Below are 24,768 nucleotides of genomic sequence, written 5' to 3' on the forward strand. Positions count from 1 at the left end.
TTATTTGTCTATCTCTTCCTTAGGAGTGTTGGGTAGGTCTGCTCCATAGGATTAAATCATATCCCAAACCATCCTGGCTTTGTGACAGTACAAACATTATTGGATTTAGTTCCCTTCTGCTTATCCACCTTCCGTCCTCCAAGATCCCCATTATTATTATAATAATACCCACAAAACTCCTGCTCTGAGATCAGAGGGCTTTTCAAGTGCCAAAGCAATCAACAAAACATACCTGGTCCTTTTAATCTCCTTTAATCCCATCTTTTGGGACTATCCCAATAAGCGATCACGTATCCAGAAATTCTTTCTCTGTAATGACATTTGAGTTTTAGCTCACAGTTTTCATGAAATTGTCTCATATATGATAGAAGATGTACTGGGGCCTTCTTATGCCATCAATAAAATAAAAGTTTAGGTTGAAAAACTATCTTATGGAATAAAATAGAATAACAAAAATCCATCATTATCTATGTTTCAGAAAAAGATGGTTTTTTGTTTAGCATTTTAGTTAGAAATGATGTATGACTACATCATAAAACACTTATATTAAAAAGATCTTCTCACCCTGAATTCAAAATATATATTGTACTCTCTTATCATCCAGTCATTTCAGAGTGAAAGTTAAAAATGCCCATCCTGTGGTATTAGTCACTGGTATTATATCTTATAGCTGATGTATTCTTCTAATACTTTTACTTAAAGGGGCTTTTACTCGGGGCTCATGAGAGCAGACATTTATTTTGTTATTGAAATGGTGATGCCATGGGTGGTGGGTTTATATTCTTTTGCCAAGGCTCGGTCTGCCCTTTCTGTTGGTGGGGTTTTTTTGGTTGTTTGAGTTTTTTTTGGTGCATATGTTGAAATCCACTCAATTTTAAAGAAAAATCAAGTGTTAGCAGAATAAAGGATGGCCCATGCTATGGTTCAAAGTCTTGGGGACGTGAGCTGTCCAGGAGTTTTCACAAAAATCCCTGTATTGGGAGCAGGCAATACGACAAAAAGCATGACTCTGCAGCATCATGGTTTGATGTTTTAGAGATGAAAAGTTTCTCCTGCCTGAGGCATAAATTTTGGCTTGAATGAGAGAACCTAACCCTAAGGCGAAGATGCTGCCACCCAGATTCCTATTACTGGTTTGAACAACACAGAGCAGAGTCTTATAACTGACTCTGTCTTGTCCTGAGTGAATGCCCTCACCACTAAAAAGTGAATATTGTCAGGAAAAAAAGGGAAAGGGTAGTTATTTTCAGGTGGCAGGTTTTTTGGTTTGCTTCATTTGGGTTTTTCTCTTAGGGAACATGGATCCATGCAGAACATCAGCTTCTCTGAAAACCCAAAGTTTTACAGGGATGGGGGAAAAACCCCTTTCCTACACGTTCGGTAAGAGCTTGTCTCTAGTTGTAGGAGAGTGTGAGGCAGAACTGGATTAAGTCAGGCTGGTCACTTTTGTGGGAAATTTGCAGAGTTGCTAAGCTGGAGACCCATCTCTGGCCTGCAGAACAATTTACTGAGGGGGCGGTTAAATGGCACAGATTAAGCTCATTAATGGTTCACATATTTGCTTGGTTTACACAATGCTGTCCGGCAAATTATATTGATGCTTGACAGAATTATTGTCATTATTTATTTTGTTGTAAGCCAGATTTATAGATATTTGTAGCTTTTGTAAGACTAAACATAAGAAACATTAATAGCTTTACTAATTATATCACTGCTTTAGAGATACAGATAGTGATAAAAATGCCAAGTAAAGTGAGCTAGTAAAACATTTTAAAGAGAATTTTAAAGTGAGCTACTGATTGATGATCCCTTGGGTCAGTCTTAACTTTTGAATGTGAGAGTGGTTCTTCCCACCAGGACACGAGAGCCTTTTGCCTCCATCAGCTCTTGCAGCAGAGACGAGGAAGAACAAGACACGTATTGAGCAACTGATTACTAAATCAGATTGCATAATCTGAAAAATATTGAAATCCTATAACAGCATAAACTGAGGCTAAAGTTATTAAACACAACAGGGTTGTTTGTTTGATTTTATCACCTTTACCTTGTCCTCAACCCCTCCTGCCTCCTGGATGGGTTATCTGCACTTCTTTGTCTCTTACATGCTAAAATTGCAACCTCCTTAGAGCAGGAGCTGCCTCCTCCCTCTCTCTCACTACAAAAATGAACAGGTCTTAGCACAGCTCTGATGAGGAATTCAGGCTTCTAACAAAAATGTGAGTAATAATTTTATGGCTGATAAAAAGGAAAATCTTTAATGAGTAAGCAGAGTCAGTAGAGGGCTGTATACAAAATAAAGGTGTGTTTTTACACAGCTGTCAAATGAAAAATGTTTTCCTAACTATTGATCCCGGTTTTGCTGTGAGCACCCTTTTAAAGGAGGGAGATAATGAGTGAGAAAAGAGTTAATGAATGTCCGGCCATTACTGCAAGCATGGATGGAAATCCATCATCAGTTTAAGTACTGGATGGGCTCTAGGTGATAATCCAAGCCTGTTTGACCACCATCAGTGCCCTGGGAGCTGTGATCCTTAGGGATGTGCGTGGCTCCCTGCGTTTCTCCGATGTGCAGCACTGCAAAGCCCTCAGTTTTATTTTTCTCTGGGTTTAGTAATGACCTGGTTGAAACTCCCGTGAAGCCATTGGGAAGACTCACAGTCTCTAATGGCCTGTGGATCAGGATTGTGGCAGCGTTTTCTCGGAGTGAGCAGCCAGTGGGAATTTTATCCCAGGTGAGGGAAAAAAAACCAATTTTCTTTTTTTTTCTTTTTCTCCCTCCCGCCCGCCCCCCCCCCCCCCCCCCCCCGCTTTGCAATTTCTGATTAATTGGTCTTCCTAACACACTTGTGATTAGTGTATTGTGGCTGTGCCCAGAAGGAGAAAGTTGGGCCCCACCTCATCTGTGGTGACATCCCATTGCTGTTTGATGGGATGAGCACAAGGACAGGGGTAATGGGCAAAGCTTTAGAGCAGACCATGAGGGGCTTGTAAAGAAGACAGGGAACGTGATCCTGAACCCACTGAAATCCTCACAATTTGGGCTGCCTCCTTGCAGTATGACAACAGGTCAAGCAAGTGACAGGGGGATTTATAATTCTTATTGGGAAATCAGGACGAGTCATTACCACTGAGGCTGGGAGAGCTGGAAAAGTTTGGCACTGGCACCCCAATGCTCACCCACCCCATGTCAGAGTCTTGGCCATGCAGAGCAACTCAGAAACTTCATAGGAACAGGCTTTGGCGGAAGATTCCTGGGGTTTCTTTCTAGGCATGCTGTAAATATCACAGGGGCTGTTCTCCTTTTGATCCCAAACTAGAGATGAAAGGAACAATTCACACACATTTTTGAACCATAAAAAACATGTGGCTTGACATTGGTTCCAGAAACAGGTCAAGATGTAGGATAATCTTTTTTTTTTTCCTGAAATATTTGAACTGTCTCTTCTCACCATGTTATGAAGCTGTGCCATAGCCTTAGAATATAAACAAATGAGTGTGCTGTGGGATTTAATTCTCAAAACATGGGTAAGAGGAAAAGTCTGTTTGACTTAGGTTAGCAGAACTTTACTCCATACTGAAACTAAAGTCAGAGCCCTGTGCTGCTCCCTGATTTCCTTCTTCTCTAATATAATCATTGCTCAGTTATTGTGGGTTGTGATTACGGAGAAAAAGCTTCATGTGTTCTTCTAGCTTGGAAAATGACAAGATAACAAATGCTTTTATTGAACAGTCCTACTCATTATTGCTGTGTATCCTACTTTTATGAGCATGTTTGGGACCATTGCTCTCCACCTGCACTCAGGTTCGTGGGCTTCTTTCACTTTTACTCTGCTTCCCAAGATACATCTTCAACTTGCAGGTATTTTAAACTTCTTAGAGGCCCCAAATCTGGTCAGCCACCCTAAAAAGATGACATCCACCAGTCTGTGCGCGGAACCCCGAGTTTACAGGTAAAATCAAAAATTGTTTGCCCTCTGATGATCTTCAAATGAAATTATGAAAAAATTAGGTGGGCTGAAGTGGTTTTATGGTTGCCAAGGACTACCAGTCCTGAAGTTCCAGAAGGGTAGTGACTGTCTGTATTGATGAAGAATACAGCCACATTTAACAGTTGTGCACCAATAAGGATAAAGGTTTGGCAGTTGAGTGAGATTATGTCAGGACTAGTCAAATAACATTTTTTACCTCCACACTTTTTTCCCAAAAAGGGGGATGTAGCATCTTTAATTAAATGTTATATGAATACATTCCAGATAGACCCAAACACAGGGCAACTGTGTTTCAGAAATGCTGTTTCTAGATTTAAAATGTATTTGAAATGTAATTTAAGAAAAAAGATAATGGAAAAAAAAACCCCCTAAAATAACTCGAAACAAGCCAGAATATAGTAGCTCATCATTACGCTAATATATCAAACAATATGAGCTTAGCTTAATTATCCCCTTTGAGAGTTGAGAAAACTAAGCACAACCTTCAATTTACAGCTGTTTGGTGCCGGGAACCTGAATTATTATTTGAGAAGAAGGGGGAAAAAAAAGTTTATTTATTGTGACCTACACTCAGTTTTTATTCATCATGGAAAATCTGTATATTCACAAATGAGGGCTATTCATCTGCAGACTGCAGCATTCTTCAGCTGTCCGGGGCTGCATCAGCCGCACTTCTTCAGCTTTTGTGTTCATCTCGAAGCCTCTTCATCCAAATTGTTCATCATCTTGATGGCGGAGCTTTATCTTGCTCTAGTGCAGCTGCATTCCGCTTATCCAAAGTGCCGAGAGATACAAGGGAGAGGGAGAGAGGCAGAATAGAAAAGAGAAAAAGCAATGGCCAGTGCTCATATGAGGATAATTTGTAGTTTCTCAATAATAATAATAAAAAAAAAAAAAAAAAAAAAAAAAAAAAAAAAAAAAAAAAAAGGAGGACAGGCTAATTACTGGCTTAACTAGGGCAGCCTGTGGATCCTCATGTCAAAAGGACTAGCGTAATTATTTGCCATCAAAGCACATTCATATTGTGGTACAAAAGAAGGGCCTTTCGCAAATGGATCTCACTAATAAACAGGGCTGAGAGGAGCATTATGTGTCTCCCTGGATGCAAGCGCATTAACACAGTGACATGGAGCATAACTCTCAGCCTGGAGAGGGGGGGTGGAGAGGAAGAATGATAATTATCCCCCCTCCCCAGCTTTCCTCTCCTTTTCCTTTGTGTTGGGCTAGCAAGCCAAATGCGACCCGCTGGAAGGCCCAAGGCAGGCTATTAGTGACCTCTGAGCATTGACAAGGTGGCTACACTCTTAAAAGCCCAGCTCTCCATGTCAGGAGGGTCGCAGGAGCCCGGGAGAGGAGCTTTAAATGGTCCAGCAAACACTTCAACCTTAAAGACACCTGGAAGGTCATGACCAATTTAATGTAGATGAATCTGGCATGAAGAGGGCTCTTTTGAATCCACGGACAAAAGTTTTTAGTTGGTTTTTTTTTCTTTTTCTTGGGTGTTTTTTTTTTTTCCACGTTGTTTGTTCACAGACCTTAGCATAAGGGATGCTGGAGATAGAGATTGATTCTGGAGACCACTCCTGCACTCGCTGAGCAGATGTGGTGCCAGGCGGCCTCCAAGGCTGCGGCTTTCCATGAGGAAAAGTAAACAAGTTTGGTAAGAAAGAGAAGGGACTTGGATGCACCTTCCAGACATGTCTGGAAGCGCTGATGTGCTAACACATTTCAAACTCGGATATGTTGCAAAACATTTGTGTGTATCTATAGGTTTATAGGTGTATGCAAAGAGGACCGTTTGTTTCTGAGTTTTTCAGTATTCCAGCTACATCAGACTATTCCCCACTGTGTCCACTGGCAGCCCCCATTCCTTGCTTGCCAGCCATGGAGTTTATCCGTTGGGATGGTGTCCGAGTGAGCCCATTGCTTGTGACTGGTTGAAGGGAGAGCTGCTGGGAAATGTTCAGCACCACAATTTGTTTTTCCCAATCTCCTCCCTTAGAGCTGTACAGCCTCAGCACTCAGGAGCATGAGCTGCCTTGGCTGTGCTGATTCTCCCCAGGAAATCCCTTCTGCTCCTCCTCATCCTTTCATGGAGAGGAGGCTGCAATAGGGGCAGTCTGTGAATAATGGGGACGAGCCACCCACCCCCAGTGCTCCACTGCTCTGGAGCAACTTAGAGGTTTACAATACTGGTTTTGCTTTGTTTTCAAAAAGAAGCCTTCTTTCTGTGCTCATGTCCCACCTTCTTTTAAGTAATTGGGTTCTGTGCTGGCCATCAGAACAGTAAACTGGGATAGTCCTTTCTTGTAACAGCCTTGCTTGACACCACAAAACACGGCAAGTGCAGCTGGCAAGAGGGAAGGTGTCAGTCCGAGTCGGGAGCGCATGGCACATGGTGACAGGAATCCGGGCGTGCAGCCACGTGTGAGTGGGATAAAAGGATTTTGAAGCCCAACTCGTCCGTGTGACAAAGTGCTGAAAGCCAAAGTTGTTTCTTTTCCAGCACTCTTCTAGGTCACATCTAGGTCACATTACAGAGAGGAGCCCCTTTTCCTTGTCACAGCACTCGGGGACATTGCTGTCTATGTCACCTTGATGGGCAGGAGGAGCCCAGGTCTGCACACGCCTGTAAGCCCTGCTCATCCCAGGAACAGCTCATGGAGCCACTGGGATTAGGATGAGAGTTGCTGGACTGTCAACCTAACACACCCAGCTGTGAATCAGATTTGAAAAATGAGAAAATGAGGTGGCTTTAAAGTTTGTGGAATTCAACTGGTGATAAATTCTTGCCTGGTAGCTTTAGAAAGGAATTGGATGCTTTCTCCATACTTTCCTTTGCAAGGAAAAAGAATAGTAAACATGGGCTTGAAGGGGGAGAAAATCACCCAAGAGGAGGCTCTTTAGTAGAGATCACAGAAACCTGATGCAACTCAGAGTGAAATAGCAAACATTGATAATACAGGAGTACAGGCACACTCCTACCCAGGCAGGGCTTGGGGACTGGGCAGTGCTTCTAGGACATGATCAATACCTGTGACATAAAAATTTCCAAATTTTCACCCATCCAGGAGATGTTCAACCCCTCATCCCCAGCATGGAGTGCTGGAGGGATAGAGACCCACTGGAGCAATTGGTAGCAGCAGCCCACCACCCAGGAGACACAGAGCTGCTTGTTCTCCTGTGTTTCTTGTCTCTGTAGCCCTACAATGTTTTTACCTTTTTCCTCTATTTCCCTGGATGTTAGAAAATTCTGCATACAGAATTTAGTTTATAGGGAATTGTAAATGGACTCAGCAGCAGATTTGGATCCAGTGAGGTATTGATATTCTGGAGCATAAAGAACATAATTCATACCATTTTAAAAGAAATATCTCTAGGATAGGGATTAGAAAAGTTACCTTTATAAAGTTGGGAGAGTGAGGTATTTTGTATTTTTAAATGAATCCAGGTAAACTTTCCTGGCTTAGTTGTATCCAGCCATGCCAAGGACCAAGTGCTGATATTAGCAATAAAGACAATGTTATTAGTAGCATTACATCAATGTAAAGAAGGTTATAGAGCTAGCATTTGTTTAAAAAAATCTGTTAATGGTGACTTTTTGCCATTAACTCACTCTTTTGCAGTATTTTATACAGTGTTTATGAACCTGGGTATGTATTTCTAGTGTTGCCAAGAATAATCGAAGACAAATATAGCAGTTGCAGGGTTTCTTTCCTGATGAAATCCTACTGCAGCTTCTAAACCCAGAGCTGGCCTCCAGTAAAGGACTGTGTCCTCCTGGAGTCAAAGTGTGCTGCTTGAACTTACCACATAATGCTTTCAAGGTTGCTTGTCTAAAGTGACTTAATTTGTACTGCAGAAGTAGCCTCGTACCCACAAACACGCCAAAAGCCGCAGCGAGCCAGGGCAGCAGGGTTATTACTAATTTTTTATTAAAATCCCTTAGGCACACACAGAAGGCCCAAAAGCAGCTTTAATAATAGACAACATACAGCACATTTTTCTTGTATTGCCATGTAATCAAATCTAAAGCTTCTGTTCACTTTCTTTGTTTTACCTAGAGGACCAGCTTCCAATTTAGTTGTGGCCTGCACTAAACTGATTTTTCATTGTAATTAATGCCTACTTTGGCCTCAGCCACTTATACAACTTTCCATTAGAGGTTTGCAGCCATCCACAGAGAATTTCACCAAGTTACCCTCCTGATCCTGCTACACTTGCAATTTTTGTTAAACTGCCCTTTTTTTTTTTTTTTTTTACCTTATTATTATTTTGCAAAGAATGTTTAAATTACTGGGCCAAATAGGTTTCTTTTTCCCTTTTATTTTTCTCTTTTTTATTCTCCCCCCCCCCTTTTTTTTCTTCCCCCCTGCCTGCTGCACCTATTAAAGTGGTTGGGCAGGAGTCCAACTGGAAGGAAAGCCTTTAAGTGATTTCAGAAAGGGCTAGTGGAACTTATTTAGGCCTGGGGTCTGCTGTGGTTAATTTTCAGTCTGTGTTTTGTGCTGTCCATTTCCTCTGAAATACTACCTGGGGTTTAAGGTTCCTCAGCACAGGATGTTAATAGGCCTCTGCAAACATTCAAAAGGCAGCTTTCCCACCACTAACCTTAAAAAGATTGTGGCACCGGGCCCAGGGTCAGATTGAATAGATGAAAAAGTATATGCTGTGCTTTTGCTTGCTCCTTGGACCTTTCCCTGTTGGCTTGCCTGACATTTTCAGTGACTTTTCCTAGTACCTTATTTTCAGCGTGCTTCCTAGAAAATTCTGCTTATTACCTTCTCCTATCCCCCAACAGCATTACTAACCCAGGCAGCACAACAATTTGTAGCCATACCTTGCTGTCCTCTTGGATTTTTCCCTTACTGCTTGTTCTCCTGGCCCCGATGGACCAGCTGGGCCCCTCGGTGTGTCCACCACACGCCATCACCCAGGGATACTGGGATGCTCCCTGCAGATCTCTGCTGTGCCTTTCCCAAGGAGAGCAGCTCTGCTGCGAGGCTAAAGCAGAGCTAATGATCAATTATGTGCATCTCTGCTGCCTTGCCTCTCCTCCCTGGAGCAAGAAGTGCAGCCATGGGAGCTCCGGGGTAGGTGTGCAGGTTTTTGGGCACTAGAGTCACGCATTTCCCAATGTTTGGATTCTAGTACCAATGTTCTTGCCTTGCTGGGGCACTGCTCAAAGGGAACTGACTCTGTGGGCACCCTCCTACACGCTCGAGCACACACACTCACCTCTCTTCTAATTGCACCTTGGAAATTAGACCCAAAAGGCGCCTGGTCTGAGCTGGCAGCTTGGTGGCTGTACCGGCTGAATGTTCTGGCCTGATGGGCTCCATGCTCAGGGGCCAGTTCTGCTGGTCTTCTTTATGTGGGTGCAGCTCCTCTTAGGAAAGCAATCGGATGAATTTAACTGGATTTGATTTAAGGGCTCACTTGGGTGCCATAGGTGGGTTTTCAGAAATGTGTCCTGTTAGACCTCCTGGGACTGAGGAGGAGAGGTGGATGGGTACTTGGGATCACACAGGTCTGCTCTGTGTTGTTACTGTGCCAGATGTCCCCATCTTAGTGGGGGGGGAGTAAGAAGCAGGTCTTTATTATTTTTTTTCCCAGAATAGTGGTAGCTCTTCCTTAATTGACAGAGGAGCTAAAGTGGCATTTGAGAAGAGTACATGGAGACTCCCAGACGTTCCAGGTGATGGCCACAAGCTCGGCATTGAATCCCAAACAGTGGACTTACATCCCTACCCAAGCCAGCTGCCCTTCTGGCTTTTGACTGGTTCACAGCTAGATTCATTTGCAAGCTCAGTCCTTTCTGGCAGCCCTGGAAACCCAGAAGTGTTTCAGGTGAAGCAGAATGAGAAGGAAAATCAGACCAGTGGAAAGACAGAGCATTGTGTGCTCTGTGTGAGCTGGTCTTGGGAAGTAGGGATACACTGAATCCGGGATAAGCGTGGCCCATGTTCTGTTGTAAGGATCTGCCCCTTTGCACCCCATGGCACAGCTTCCAGGGATATTTCCTCCAGAAGTGACCTGCAGCACTGTGCCCCTCGGCAAGTGCAGTGGTTGCAAATCCCTCGCTGTCCATGTGCCTGTGTGGGCACCCCCACAGAGAAGCAACTGGTATTGGTCTAAACACATTTGTGTCTCTGCCTGACATTTGCACTGTTAAAAGGTCAGGCTTCTGCAGCAGAGACAGGAGCCGTCTTCCTCATTATCACATATTACTGCCAATTTCCAATTCCAAAGTTTCCAGTGATTTTTGCTGCTGTGGCTCGGGCAATCCAGCACAAAGTGCTGTGTGCCAGCCTAGAAGCTCTGCCCTGAATTACGCCAACGACGCTCAGGGAGAGAATCAATGACCATTTGGGGAGAATTTGTGGAAACCCAGTGAATTTCTTGCTGCAGTAAGTTCCTTGCTTGCAGTGACAAGTTGGGAAAATACGTGACAAATTTAACTGAGGAATGCAAGTCTGCAGGAAAAAAGGGCCGTTCTGCAAAGAGCCATTCATATTTTTCAGTCTTCCCACAGAAGTGCTGCTCTCAGTTTCTCTGTAATCTCTGATATTTCCTAATATCAGAGCACAGTGTTGGCAGAGCCAGAACCTGAGGCTAAACTTCAGTCTGTGTTCTTGCTCAGAGGAAGTGGGTTCTGGGATCTCTTTGGCTTTTGAACATCTAGAGGCTAGGCTCAGAAGCAAAGGAGATGGGGAAAAAAAGTTATATTCTTCTTGCTAAAGGAAGGTCTTGCTGATGGGAAGATACAGATGCCAAAATAAAAGTGTGTGTGACACTGGAGTTGGGCAGGCTCTTTGGGAGTTCACTGGGGACGCTTGTTTGCCCTCTGCTTTCCATACCACCCTTCCTCCCACCAACCTCAGGAGCAGTTATACGGATCTTTACATGTAAAAGGCACCCCAAATGTCCATGGGGTCACAGCGTTGTGGAGAGAGCACATACTGTTCTTGCTTTTTGCTCTCATCTGGTTATGTCCAACGAAGAGGCTCAGGAAAAGCATTTCCTTGACTGGTAGATAACCTGGCTGGGAGAGGGATGAGCATCTTGCTGGTCCTGCTCCGAGTCCCACGTGCAGCATGGATGGCCACTGGCTGACATTCCCGATTTTTCCGCTGACTGTTAATGTGCTGTAAGGTGGCCACTCAGCGGTGGCCTTGGGAGAGGGGATGATAAACTGCTGATTTAGTAATGGAAGAGTTGGGGGAGAGGAGGGGCCTTACTTACTTTGGCCTCAGATATGGGTGAGACCTGGGGAGCCTTTTACAACAACAAAGTCTAAAGAACAAATGCCTCACAGCATAGTTTTAATGTAGGTTACGTTCTTTTTTTTTCCAATAACAATCATAAAGAAAATATACTTTGTAAGCAAAATATTTTTTTCACATTCTTCCCCTTAGTTTTCATCCTTCATGTGGTGGTGGCAGACCACAGAGCTGCAGTCAGGGAAGGCAAAGTCCATGCTGGTATCTGCTCTGAAGATATTCAGATACCACAGATGATGGTGTAGTAATTTCTCTAAAAGTGATGCACCTCCCTGCTTGGCTCTGTAATTCAGGTGGGTACTCACTGGAGAAGGATTCCCATTAGGATGGGCTGCCACTGAAGCAGGGTGAGTCTGCAGGATGCTTTAGCCACATTCCTACCCTAATTACCCCTGATTCTTCCCTCTCTGCCAAATCTGGAGCGAGAGAAACACCTGACCAGGAAAAAGTGTTTCACATCATTTCCTTGCTCTTTCATTTTTGTCTTCCAGAAAACATTATTTGGTCTAATGTTTTTAGGTGCTTGGGATGTCCCTTTCCCTTGTGCCAGTTTATTTATGCAAATTCAGTAAAAAAGGCTGCACTTGAATTCATTGTCATTGAAGCTGTGACTGAGGACAGTTGCAATATAACAAGCTGAGGATGACCTCCTTTTATCTGCTCTTGCCGCTATGGAAAGTTAGTGCTGGCTTAAACCCTGGCTGCCATTAATGAAAAATTCCACTATTTTTATTAGATTTCAGAATCATCTCAGCTAGCATGAAAAACAATGATATTGGATTTCTTTTTAAAATTAACAATGTATGTAACACAGTGAAAAAAGCTGACATTTACTTAGTGCCTGGGAGCAAAGAGACTGCGAGGCGGACGGCGAGCTCTCCTTCATCCTGCAGCCTGGGATTGCGGGCTGGAGACGTGGGGAGAGGTGGCTCGGGGTGGATCACACAGCCAGGATGAAAGCCAAGAAACACCACCACTACTGCTACTTTTCTGCAGTAGGAGAACATCAGGGTTTGTGGGGGAAGAAAAAAAAGATTTATTTTAGCAGCTGGCCTGGATGCCTGCCAAAATGAGAGGGAACTCAGAAGTGAAGCCAGGGATCTTGGTTCAAGGCTGCAGGAGGTGTGAGCTGGGGCTGGACAGTCACCAGCTCTGATCTGTGCCATGGTCAGGCTGGGAAGGGACCTTGAACCCCCTTCAGATGTCGAGGGATATTCACTGTCCAACCGATGTGCACCATCCCCGCTTCTTACTGAGTGAGGAGCCAGCCAGCGAGGGGAGCTGATGTTACTCTAACTTGACTTTAGATTTTTAAGGCATGTTTATTTATGGTTTAAAATTACGGAGTTAGCATTTTACCTGGGGTTCATTTTAAAATTCACTCTCTTTAGGAAGTTTCTACCGGAATCAGCAGGATCCCTTATAAAAGTAAAAGCAGGGGGTTGCTTCATACCTGTTTGCAGGCATTGCAGCGGGTGCAGAGGAGAGTCCACAGATCACCAGGAACATATTCGAGTAGGGAAGTATCCTCCCTGTCTTCCTAATTCATCCCTCCTCACTTTATCCAACATGCATTGCTGCTGGATTATTGACTTTGTGATTTCTTTGCTCGATGCCACAATAGAAAAGGCATTACTGTACAAGACAGGGAAATAAAGCAGGGCTGTGAGTGTTAGACTTGTGGTAATGTTGAGTAAGGCTGGTACAGGGCATACTCATCCTCATTTAGGGCTTGGTCCCCACTTTCCTCTCTGAATGCTTAGAGGGTGCTCTGGACATGTAGAGCAAATGTGGGACCAGAGATCTGGCCAAGGTCTCCCTCCACCCTTGCTGTGGGGGACTCTCGATGTATCTGGGGGTCCCACATAGCACAGAAATTGCTCAGTTCCAATGATGGCAGGCAGGACCAGCCCTCAAGTTATAAACTGATTTACCTGTAGCTGGGAAAATTATCCCACCTCCAAACACAGACAGGCACTGAGCATCCAAGGGAGACCATGCAGGAAACTCGTGCTAAGTTCTGCCCCTTGCGAAATATCAGTGCCACAAATCTGCTCTTGGCACTGGAGCGACTCTAAATATCCCAACCCACTCTGCTTCCCCAGGTTTTCAGGAGCAGGGTCTCACTGTTGTGTTTAAATTCCCTCCTTAGAAGGAGTGCTTGGGAGAGGTGCAGCAGATTTCTCCTGTTACCTACCACAGCTTCCAGCCTTGGGTTGGTGGCACTAAGCACAGTGCAAAGATGTGTCAGTAAGGACAGACATCCACCTCAAGGGTGCTCTGTCCATCTATACCATCATCAGATCAGCAGCTGAGAATTATAAATAGCCTAAAAGCAGCTCACCATCATCCTACACCACCATTGTAATAAATAAGTGCATATTTTTAAAAGGCTTTTTACTCTTAGAGCAGAAAGAGATATAATAGCTTTTTTTTTAATATGTCACATAATTTATTCCAACAAACAGATGTATTTTGTTGTTGCCATTATCATTTGATGAAATACTTTAAAGCTGGTCCAAGGTGGTGCATTTTCAAATATAATGTATACAGTACATCTAGCAGTTAGTGGAATTTGGATGTGCAGCATAGAATGGTCATTATTTTTACTGAAAAAAATAAAGGCACTAATTACTTACAGACAAGATACTTAGCACAAACAGATAAGCTTCAAAATGAAAAATTCTCGGTTTATTATAATTATGTTCTCTGCTTTGTTTTCAGAGACTGATAATTTGAGGCTTTAAAATCACCAGGAAGCCATTAATTGGAATTCTTCAATAAAAAATAAATTACATAGAAGTTCATGATGAGTTGTAAAAACACAGAGACTGTATTATGCAGTGAGCGACATTGCTCTACTATTTATAGACATGCAGAGCTATGTAACAGCAAAAACTGTAAAGAATTTGAGATGTGCAGATAGCAATTATTCATGGATCCCAACGATCTGCAGATATTTCAAATAACTGCTTTTAGCAGATCAGCTATCCAATAAAAGCAGGGCTTTATTTCCAAGCGGCACTCTTCTAGCATGCTGCTTCCTGTTTTTGACATCTTGCATGACATTATTCTCCTAGAGCTGATCATAATGAGGAGACATGGAAATCCATGTACGGGAGCAGAAACTCCACTCCATGTGTGTGTTTATCGAGAGGAGCTGAGGGAATTTCTCTCAGAAGGGTTGGTCACTGTGGTCCTTCCTCCTGTAGCAGGCTGAGATGCTGAAATCCATAGCACCTGACCAAAAGAAAGTGTACTGTTTTTCTTTCTTGCCCTAATTTTCTGCTGTCCAATTTTTCTTTGCTTTCACCTGGGACCAAATCCTCAGGGATGATCCTGCAAGAGCTGGTAGAGGGGTTCAAGGACTAAGGATCTGCCCAGTGGCACTGAGCACAGAATTTCTCTTGACTTAGGAAGAAGCCAGACTGACCCCTCACTGGAACTATGTGAGCAATTTGGGGCTATTTAGAGCTGCTGCAGCGATCTTCCACCCACCCAGACCCTTAAAGCGCCCACTGCTGTCCTTCTGAACACATGGGGCAGAGCCACCAGGCTTCCAGCAGCTTTGGAGTCTCCCATGAGGAGACCGGTGTTCCCGCTTTCCCGACGGAGATCTGCCACCTCTTTGCTATTGTTTGGACCCGGGCCTGAGACTCCAGCCACTAATGGGGCTCAGTTAATTGTCTGCCCAGAGGATATAAAATACTGCTATATTCCAGCTATGCTCTTTTCATGACCACTGACACCCCAGGCTCCTGCAAGGAACTCTTTAGATAAAGCAAGGAACAAAAGTGATCGCAGGGATCCTTGACACGTGCCACCTAGTAAAGGAAACAGAGCGGGTTTCAGCTCATTCACCACTGAGCTCAAGGGGATGCACAAAAGAGTGAAGTGGCCTTGGTGGAGCCTGGTCTAAAGTTACACTTCAGGAAGACAGAGGAAGTGTTTCCTGAGGACCTGATCAAAGGCTCTCTCTTCAATGCCAGTTCAGTGCCTTCTGGCCACCTTCGTTCGCAGGTACCATTCAAGGGCTTGACGTGACTCCCAGGCGGGTTCATTCTCACCGTATCAGTAAGCACAGAGCTGAAAAACATCTCTTTAATATTTTGCAGCTAGAATTCATCAAAATACCAGCTGGTTTATTCGCCCCTCCCTGGTTTGTTTAGATTTGTGTTACTGCAATCACAGGGAAGGCTGGACAATGCAAGGGAGACAAGGATAATGTGAGACAATGGCAAAGAGTCTGTGGGGAGGCTGCTACAGTGTCAAGACCAAACAGCATCGTGTCAGGAGACAAAGCCATACAACAGAAATATTGGGTCTCTGCTGCCACTCGAGGAGTATCGTAATTCTTGGAGAACAAAACCCACCGTACATCATCCAAAATCAATTGATAAGAGATCTCAGAGAGATTAAAAACTGTTCCCTCCCATTCATTAGTAAAGGTGGCTCCTGTCCAAAGCTGATTGTTGGTGTGGGCCAACTATGATAAATGCTCTCTTACGCACCAAAAAGAAACACTTCTTAATGAGCGATCAGCTTGTGTACATTTTAATTTCCAAATTGCTATTGAGTACATACACAGCTCCCCAGAAGGGACAGTGCTGCTCAGAGGCATGCTTCCCTAAGCAACACTTTGCTCTCTTTGTAGGCCCATAGAACTTTTCGATGCCGAGCCAATCCCATGACCTGATGTCTGTGTATGACTAATATTGCAACAATGAGCTATTAACTTCTGTTTCCACATACTGTAAAAGAAGAAGTATTCATACATGGTTAGTGTGTGGCACCTCAGCATTTGTGGGATGTGATTGCAGTGACTGGGCACCTACAGCTCCTGTTCGTTCTCAGTTCCTGGTGCTCAGCACCTTTGAGTATCAGGACATTTCACTGTGGGAAAAGCTGCTTCTCAACAGCATAGTTCTGCCTGTGCTCCATGACTCGGTTATGTGCTCTTCCTCCATGTGCGACCTAGCCTAAAAAATATCCTTCTGCAGTCCTTGCTCTCCTTTGGGAGGGCAGGGACCAGGATGTCCCACACAGCTGCCCCCAGGGCAGCACAGAGGAAATGAAACAGAGCCTGCCTTTTGCTTTCCTCCTGCATCCCTGAAGTTTGCAGCTCAGTACCAAGCCCATTCTCAGTCCTGGAAAAGCCTTGAGTGTCCCATCCTGTTGCAAACCCCACAGCTCTTAAGGAGCATCGGTGACATTTATCCCGTGTCTCTAAATTATTCTCAGTAGAGTGGTGCTTGGGCCAGTGACAGTGATGCTGCAAAGGTCACTTGATGGACCTCGATGCCCTGTTTTATTTACTTAGTTTATTTGGCTTGCAATGGAGACAGGACATGCTTAATATGTTGGCCACGTCACGGGCAGCCAAGCTCCAGTGCCCAGCACCTCCTCGGATTAGAGCATTTGTAGGAGGTGTCAGAAGAAATGGAAGGAGTTCAGCATATTTTTTTGGTATGTCAGAATTTCAAAGGATTTCTGAAATTTAATGAACTCATTTAATAGGCATAATTGTCTTGAGTACATGTGAGAAAACTTCTGAAATAGCAGAATTAGGCATGCTCCATTTTGTAGCCTTTCAATGACCTCCAGCAAACGTGTGACCCAGATATGAGAGCCTCCTGTCCACTTGCATAAACATGATGTTTTAAAAAGGCAGGGAGGGGGGGGGCCAATAAAAGAATTGAGCTCTTAATGGCACATGGACAGAGACATACTGCAATTGCAAAACAAATTCAGCAGCAGATAGTGAATTGCCTCCAGACTCCGCACGCCAAAACTCCGCTGCCTCCCGCAAGATGGAGCTTTGATGGCCGGGGACCTTCGGTCCGAACTGCTCTTGATTTCAAAGGCTCAAGTGGTAGCAAGGGGCATGGAGCTGCTTCAGGCCCAGGGAAAGCTCTGCTTTAATGCTTGAGTGATGTCCAAGCTGCTGTTACACAATATATCCAGGATGCCCTGGAACATACGGCACTTTTTGTTTCCTGGCCTCGATGGAGGATGTGTAGGGGCTGTTAGTGGCCTTGCCAGGCAGTGAGGAGGTGGTAGCTGCTCGCTCCAGCCCTCCTGCCACTTGCGTACCAGTTATGGCATGAGCAAAAGCTATAATTTTAAAATCTCATTAATTAACATGCATTTTTAATACATCATTAACTTCCCATCACATGTCTTGATCTGGAGGAGCTCTGTGGCTGGGTTCTGACCATCGGCTTCTTCGTCCCTACTCACAGAGAGGGGTGAGTGGCTCTTCCTTAGTTTAGGCCCATCATTGCCATAGTAACCAGCTCTGATTGACAGGAGTCTGAATTAATATGCACACTTAGGAGCAGGGGAGGGGGACCCTACCAAGGGTACCACTGCTGGCCTTGCTCATCGCAGGCTGCAACTCCAGCATCCCACCTACCCAATCCCCACTCCCTTCATCGCTATGAGTCAGGTTTAATTAAAAGCAGGAACCAGCAAAGTGCGGCTGGGTTTTAAAATTATATGCTGTTAGTTATTAACTGCTACAAATTAGGTAGATGTTGTTTCAAGGAGAGCAATTTCCACAGCTGGTGCTGGTAGAGCGAGTTGGCGTGGGGTATGGTACAACTTTCCAAAGCAGGGATTGCCAGCTTTCTCAGAAAAGCGCTTTTTTGGCCACTTCTTGGGTTTTACGCATGACCGAGATTCAGCATTGTTCATGCTTGCTTGCAGCAATGATACTTCCCTGTCTATGAAAACTCATTTTTCATTTTAACAATAATTCCCAGGCAGGAAAAAACATGTCCTGGTTTCTCCACTGAGCCAAGCACTGAAACAGAATATTGGGCCAAATTATGGTCTGATTTTGCAACTGTAAAATCTGCCTTTGCAAGTTAGTCCTGAATTTAGTTTGTTCCCCTCAGGCATTTTCCATGCAATAAAAATTGTGTTTCTTTTTTCTTTTATTTTTCTTTTGGTTGTTCTTTATTTTTTTCTTTTTCTCCTGCCATTTGGGGAAAAGGAAAACTCAAACAAGAGAATAAAGTCAATTGTTAGATTCAAATTATCTGAACTCTTGGTGTTAGAGGAAAACCATAAGGAAGGCTCGCTCCGAGTATCTCGCCTGGAAATCTGAATTATCAGTGTGTCTAAATTCTGCTGATACAGAATGAGGCATTTTGAGTTGTGGCAGCCAGTCATTAAAAAAACCCAAAAAATGAAAAACAAAAGCCAGAGAAAAGCAAAACTTTGAGACTTCAACACTTCTGTTCAGCAGTTTAAAGGGAGAAAGCAGGTCTGAAGATTTTCCTTCCCAACTACTTCTGCTGCTTCCACAACCCTGCAGGGGAGAAGCAAACAGTCTTTGAGCTGTAATAGGTGTAAAACCAAGCAAATTCAACAAAGTTTTAGTGAGTGAGAACCGAGAGCAGCGTTCACAACATCTTATTTGTCAGTCCCTTTATAGGTACTCAGATGTGGAGACTGGGAGTGTGATACACAGAGACAGATTGCTCTGGGATGGAGAATGGGGAATTTGAGGTACCACGCATGGCAGAGCTTTTATTGGGCTGAGAAATGCAGAGTGCAAACCGTGGTCTTTGACACAAAGGAAAAAGAAAAAGCTCTTCAGACCAAAGTTTTTATGTTAATCTGGTAAAAACTATTACAGAATTGATCACTGGTAGCTTTTTAAAAGCCAGTAAGGCTGAAGGCCACAACCTACCCATATCTTCAGAGCAGATAAACCAATTTTTTTTTTCAGAAGTTAACTGATAAATGGCATGTAGGGGTGTGTGTGTGTATGTTTGAGTGTGTATATGTTTTCCTGTGAGTGTGAGAAATAAAGTAGTTAGTGAGGGAATGTAAAAGCTCATTATTGTTTGTCATCAAGTGTGGCAAAGAGACAGAAATTGAAGAGGCTCGGGGGAAGCTTGCAGCTGTAGCCGTACTGACACCCGTAACTTTTCACAAGGGTGAGTCAAAGCATCAGGATGTGAGACCCTTGCTCCTGCCCTTTTGAACTTGCTTCTATAGATCATGATGAAATAGAGAAGTGAGAGAAAGCCTCCTGTCCCCAGTGGGGAGAGAGGAAACCAGTGGCTCATGCAAATATTTCAGATGAGAAGCTGAACACACACCCTGCTCACATCCGCAGGGCCGGCCACGTTGAACAATGCCAACGTGTTTCAGAGGCGGAAACAGGTCTGAAGTAACAAGTACATGAAGGAGAAGTGGGCCTTCTTCATGTCCACTTGTGTGAAGTGTAAAATACCAGTTCAGCCGTGGTGGGGCCCCTAAACATGGGTGATGTGAGGTGCACGAGGATGAGCTCTGTGGGACATCCTGGCCAGGCTGGGGCTCAGCTGTCCCCAGGCACAGGCAGCAGCTATGTGGGTCGTGCTCTTGCCCTGGGAGGTTTCTGCCTGCAAGAGCCAAGGATGTCACATCCCAGCTGCCACCAGCTGCCGGGCAGTCCACGAGTTGCCCTGTGGGACCTATGCAAGGAGATGTTTGTGCATGGAGTGTCTTGTCCCTGAGAGCTGGCTCTGAATGTCCCCTCCATGCTGGGGATGAGCAGGGACATGACACAGCAGCAGACCTGCTGCTGAGGCTGCTGGCCATGCCTTTGAGGTGGCCACGGGGCTTTCCACCGGGCCCCGCTTTGCAGGTGTCAGATGTGGAGTGGCCAACACGCCCCAGTGGCTCTTCAGAGGTTTCTGGTGTCTGTCTGCTACTCAAATGGCAGTGGCTGAGGTCCCACTGGGTCTGGAGGCTCTGTGCCTTAGTACTGTGTGGCATAGCGTGGCCTATGGTTTGCTTTTAAAAGCAAATTGAGAAGTGAGAGGCAGCTGCCACGCTCACAGACCCTTCATGAAGACATGGCTCCCAGCTTGGCTGCTTGGACAAAGAAACAGAGTAATTTGCAAGACTCAAATTCCCCACTGTGGTAGCACAGGCTGCCTTCTCACTCACCTTAAGAAACTGAGGTAGCAAGGAGTGTTCACTGTTGAACAATACCCAAGAGTATTTCACTCCCTTGGATTAAAACAAGCCCCCTCTGAAATCAGATTTCTGCTGAGGCCAAGGGGTGCTGCTTCTTTCCTGCCAGCTCTTTTCTGCTTGATTTCTTACCCCACTACATCAAGGTCCTGGCCGAGACTCAAGTCCCACCGTGGCAGGAACTGTGCACACCCCATTGAAGAAAAACATTTGCTGTCTTACAGAGCTTCAGATTTAAATAGATTATGTTGTGAGGAGAAACAGCAAATAACGTGACTCAGGGTTGCTGGGCTGGCTGGTGGCAGGTGTGGGACTGGACTCTACTCTTGTGCTGTTCTGGTGGCCTCAGGATGAAGCCAGGCTTTGTCCTGGTGTGCTGAGTGTGTGACCACCCAGCCTGTGTGAACTTCACAATGGCATTAAGCAATAGCAAAGAATTGGGTTTTTATGTCTCTATGCATGGTCATCATCAATATTACAACGAATTATCATTGATTAGGAAGTTCAGCTGCATTGCACTGACACAGACTGAAAAGCTGGAGACAGCCATATTTCCAGAAAACACCTGTATTTTCAGACAGCACCACTGCTGCTCAGGGGAGCGCTGGAGGAGAGATTTTACATGAGTGGATGTGTTATTTAAAAATGCAAAGATCTCTTGTTTTACTTGAAGAGGCACATTTTCAAACTGGGAAATGGCTACATCATATCCTCTGAAAGCCTCTGGAAGTACGAGTGTCATCTCTGCAAAAGTTGCCCTGTCTGCACTCCTCTCACAGTGCTTTGGTGACAATTTGGAGCGACACTTCAAGGCTGATTTTAGTAAGCCTGGCTCTGCCTGTGCTTTCCAGACCTTACTAGCCACTCCTCGCTTGTCCAGCATTTGCTGTTAGTTCAAAACACTGTATGTCCCAAGAAAAAGTTCTGTGGGTTAGCTCAGAGTTGGATCATCTGCATCTTTTTTTAAAGTGTCTCCAATAGTATTTAGATAGTCCGGGGACTTATAAAACAGTGAGGGGTGGTTGCCCTTCCTGCACTTTGAATTTTCACCCGTGCACATTCTGACATTTATTCTTGACTGTGAGTAGTTCAAAGGGAGCTTTGGTCCAAGCCTCCCTGACAGCAAATATTGCAAAGCCATAGCTGCCTTCACCTTCTGCCTTATTTTGTTTTATATTCAGCATTCCTTATTTTTCCTACCAGCATTTGAGCAATTCGAGTCCCAAGCCTTACCTTTAACGTATTCTAACATTACTAGGTTGCATAACCTTTCTCAGGTAAAAAACAGTGAGCATGTTATTCCTATTTAGTTTATTAAAGAAAACCTTCCATGACCCTAATGGCTGCCCAGATATTTGGGGAAAATCCCTGCTCACACAACTCTAGAATTGCAGGTGTAAGCATTTTGGTGATACCTCCTCACACAGGTCAGTGTTCACCCAAACCTCTGCTGCTGCTGGGGACCATGGACTACAAATTAAAATAATAAATTCAAATGCTAAGAGGTAGAGATGTCCTTTTGGGCAGAAATATTCAAACGAGGTGCACAAACACCAGGAAAAGTGGAATGGGGCAGGAGTCAGGGAGCAGCAGCCTGTCCCTTACAAGAGAAAGCAGCAAATAACGAGTTGGTTATAGGAGAGATAAAAGAAAAGCTGACCTCTGCGATAAGCATGGAGGTGGTGGAACGACGAAGCAAGGAGGCAATTATCCCAACTCTCCGGGATGAAGTGGGTACAAGAGCTAACAGAGCTGAGCAGTGAATTTCAGCAGCAAAAAAAAAATGGATCGTGCACAGCTGCAGGGGTTACTGCCGGAGACTGTATCAGAAAGAAGAAAAATGGATATTGCCTGCAGAGGGACTCAACACTTTTATTGGGCTTCCAGGAGAAGTCGGCTCCAGCATATGCAGGAATTTCTGAGATGATTTTCCGGCTACTTTAGATTCACTGCAAACAGGTTTCAAGTGATAAAATTCTTTGGGGGATATGGGTTATAATGAATGATCCGTTTTAGAAGAGGAAACAAATAGTGGGATGTTGCAATGTTTTAGCAGGGAGAAAGCCATTGTTTCCAGATTTGTATTAATGATACGGAGTAGAAGGAGAATGGTGAGATGACAGCGTTTGTAAATGAGGGAAGTGATCAAAGATCAGCAGCAGTCCCAGGAGGAAGGGTGAGAGCAGTTCGAAAATACTAAATTTCAGCTCCAGTTCTCATATGTCCCCTAGGATATTTTATAAATTTTGTTTGCTCCTGAAGAGTTTTCTAGGCACCCCAACTCAAGGCGGTGCATGAAGCCTGCACACCTCTGTGATTCAGCTAGCAGTTAAATCCAGCTTCAGCTCCTAATACAGATGGGCCTGGAGCTGGGAGAGAGCACAGTACTCTGTCCTGTAAGCAACAGCCACCTGACATTATTCCAAGGCTACTCATAGCCTTTGCCATGTGAACAAATCTGTGTATTACTCACAACTTGTAAGAATAAAGTAAAGAACAGTATTTGAACTGCATTTTCTAAGCAACCACGTGAACTATACTTTGAAAGGAAAAGCTTCCTGTCAGGTTTTATATTCAGCATTTCTTTCTCTTTATGAGGCATCAAGAAAAAAAAAAATTACCTGCCCTGGAGATCTAGATCTGCAGGCAGAAAGATGCAAACTGGGAAATCCCAAACCACACAAAAATTATCTTGCTCAACTAACATTATATTACTTGCATGATAATAATTATAAACAGACACACCATTTGACGATTTACAGTTTCATTCCTCTTCTCTACTTAGTTCAGCTAAAATTTGTAAAGTATTTCCCCTCGTTTGTGGAGTAATTGACTTGTTCTTATGACATCCCTGGGCTTACAATCCAAAGCTGAGTGTGATCTTTCCCTCAAAGCTGGATGTCTCTGTGAAACAAGCACAGGGATTTCATCGCATCTTGCTGGGTTCAGTACAAAATTGCTGTTGAGATGCAAACACCTGGGCTGTGCAGGAAAGGATGCCAGCAGAGGAGAGGGGTGGCTTGCACCCTTTACATTCACTGAAACGGCAAACCCAGAGGCTCTCCCCTCTACACAGTGTCTGTAGGGCTGCCAAACCCAGAAGCTTTGGAGAAACATTTCAGAGAACTGCATGTCAGGGGACAGCACGAGAAGGCTCTCCATTTCCAGCACTGTGCAGGCTCTCTGGAGCAACCTGCTCTGCCATGGCTGTGAGTCAGACTCCCCACACTTCCTTTGCTTCCCCTGCTCCCACTGTCACCACCCCAGATCGCCTCATCTCCTCTGTTGAAGGATAATTTCTGCGCTTGACATGTTCTTTGGGCAAGTTTGCTGGTTGTCCTGCGAGGCTGTTTGATCCCTTGGCACAACATCACCTTTGCCACAGCTGGGCTTTGCTGCTGGGCTCCTCCTCAAGCAAAGCCCTTGTGTGTCCTTCATCAGCCCCTGGCACCCTGATGCCTTCCTCTGGTAAGGATGAAGCTCCCAAATCTCCCTCCTCTTATCAGCCTTTCCCTGTCCTTGCAAAAGTACGGCCCTGGAGGAGGGCTCTCCTGTACCATGGAGTGAGCAACCTGCCTCATGTCCAAAGGTAGCTGCCACACTTCTTGGGCTTTTCATGTGGCACAAAATACCTGTCTGTGTATACAGAGCCACCTTCTGCCTGCAGTCACAGCCCTCCTCACACGTAGTTTCAAGTGCTATTCTTGGCAACACTGTCTCGTTCAGCTCAGCCTCCTCTCCCCAGTGATCATGTACTGGTTCCTCATCTTTATCAGAATGGGCAGCTTTGTACTTCAAACCTGCTTTTGTTTTTGCTGCTTTGTGCTCATGTTGGGCATTCTTTGGTGGGGTAATTGTTTTCCCTGTGGACCACGCTCTTTCACCATGTCAGTTTGGTCTGTGTCTCCTCACTGCCTCGTTTTCCTGAGGAGCTGGTCCCCAGCAGAAATGGGAGGTCACCTCTTGTGTGCTTCAAAAATTTGTAAGAAATATTCATTGGGAATCAGATACCAAGATATTAAATGTGCCCATAGAGTTAGAAGAGAAAGTATTAGTGACATAACCCTTTTTATGATATTCCCTACAGATCTTAAGTATAAATATTTCCAGTGTTGAACAAGTGCTACCTTAAATCATTCAATCACTCTCTGTAGGCTGCAGCTCACTCAACAGCAAAGCTTCGTCCTGTTCCCAACCTCTCCTCAACAGGGAACACAGGATGGCTTCATCATATTCCCTGTGTTCTCTTGTGCTGCCATTTTCCATCCTTCTTGGCTGGGTACTTTTCCCCCAGCAGGGCAACTGGTAAGCAACCAGTATCTCACTGTGATTATTTGGCTCTATTGATTTAGTCTTCACCTGTAATCGGGTGCAAATGCAACCTCTAGCAGAGGGTCAGGAGCTTTTCTGTACGGGTGACACACCATGGGTGACTGGGGCCAGGCTCTCATGGACATCTTATCCTGTTCTGTCAGCAGAGTTACACCAGGGAAAGGTTTGGCACAGGCTGTAAAAACTAA

General features: G+C 44.6%; 1 long non-coding RNA gene across 1 annotated transcript in view; it reads left to right on the top strand.

The window, feature by feature from the left end:
• Positions 1–24,768, top strand: part of LOC116441644 — a 232,620-nt gene that overhangs the window by 98,801 nt on the left and 109,051 nt on the right. The window lies entirely within an intron of this gene.

The sequence above is a fragment of the Corvus moneduloides genome, chromosome 3 (assembly GCF_009650955.1).
Source record: "Corvus moneduloides isolate bCorMon1 chromosome 3, bCorMon1.pri, whole genome shotgun sequence".
Lineage (NCBI taxonomy): Eukaryota > Metazoa > Chordata > Aves > Passeriformes > Corvidae > Corvus > Corvus moneduloides.